This window comes from Dipodomys ordii, unplaced genomic scaffold (genome assembly GCF_000151885.1).
Source record: "Dipodomys ordii isolate 6190 unplaced genomic scaffold, Dord_2.0 Scaffold57, whole genome shotgun sequence".
Taxonomy (NCBI): domain Eukaryota; kingdom Metazoa; phylum Chordata; class Mammalia; order Rodentia; family Heteromyidae; genus Dipodomys; species Dipodomys ordii.
The window spans coordinates 1,061,510-1,062,388 of record NW_012267273.1 but is presented as its reverse complement, the minus strand read 5'-3'; the positions used below and the strand labels follow the sequence as shown (position 1 = coordinate 1,062,388).

Below are 879 nucleotides of genomic sequence, written 5' to 3'. Positions count from 1 at the left end.
CTTTTTTCTTTTTGCTTATGTGGTGCTGAGGAATCGAACCCAGGGCCTCAGGCATGCAAGGCAAGCTCTCTACCACTAAGCCACCTTCCCAGCCCCCCTTTCAACATTCTTGCCCAATCTCTTAACCCAGCCTCTCTCCTCAGTCTGGGTGTCTTTAGAGCAAATCAACATGGATCTACATTGCTCAACTTAAATCTTCAGGATAATATTGCATAATCCATAAGACAGGAAAACCCACAAACCCAATGTAAGATGTTATGTTTTGGGACAGTAATCAGTTGAGTGATTCGAAGAATAAATGGTAACATGAAAATACTCTAATTATTTGCAAATTATTAACTGCAAGTGTGTTGAAAATGCATTCAGATAAACATAATTTTCATATAGTTTTCCTTCCCAGAGATGATCCATAATAGATTGCAAAATCACCATCATTTCCATTTGTCAGTCAGATGAAAAAAGTCCCTACTTATTAGGTATTTAGTAAACCTGGGTGATCAGTGTGTTTGGTACAAAGCCCACACTCACCATTTTATATCTTTTTGTTAAATGTTATTTTATTGTAAAGATGCTGTACAGAGGGGTTACAATTTCATGAGTAAAGTAGTGAGTACAACCACTCCTTTGTTTTTCTCCTTCTATCCCTTCCCTCCCCCACATCCCCCACTCCTCCACCCCCAGAACTAGTAAATTGAGCTTTTCTGCTCACCTGATAAGATTATCCTAGACATATACTAATTATTGCAAATAAGGGAAACCATGGGACCTATGTTTCTTTGGGCCTGGCTTACTTCACTTAATATAATTTTTTCCAAGCCTTTCCATTTCCTAACAAATGGGGCAATGTCATTCTTTCTGATGGAGGCACAGAATTGCATT

The 879-nt window shown here is 38.6% G+C and overlaps 1 protein-coding gene across 2 annotated transcripts in view; it reads left to right on the top strand.

The window, feature by feature from the left end:
- Positions 1 to 879, top strand: part of Pld5 (phospholipase D family, member 5) — a 358,742-nt gene that overhangs the window by 273,961 nt on the left and 83,902 nt on the right. The window lies entirely within an intron of this gene.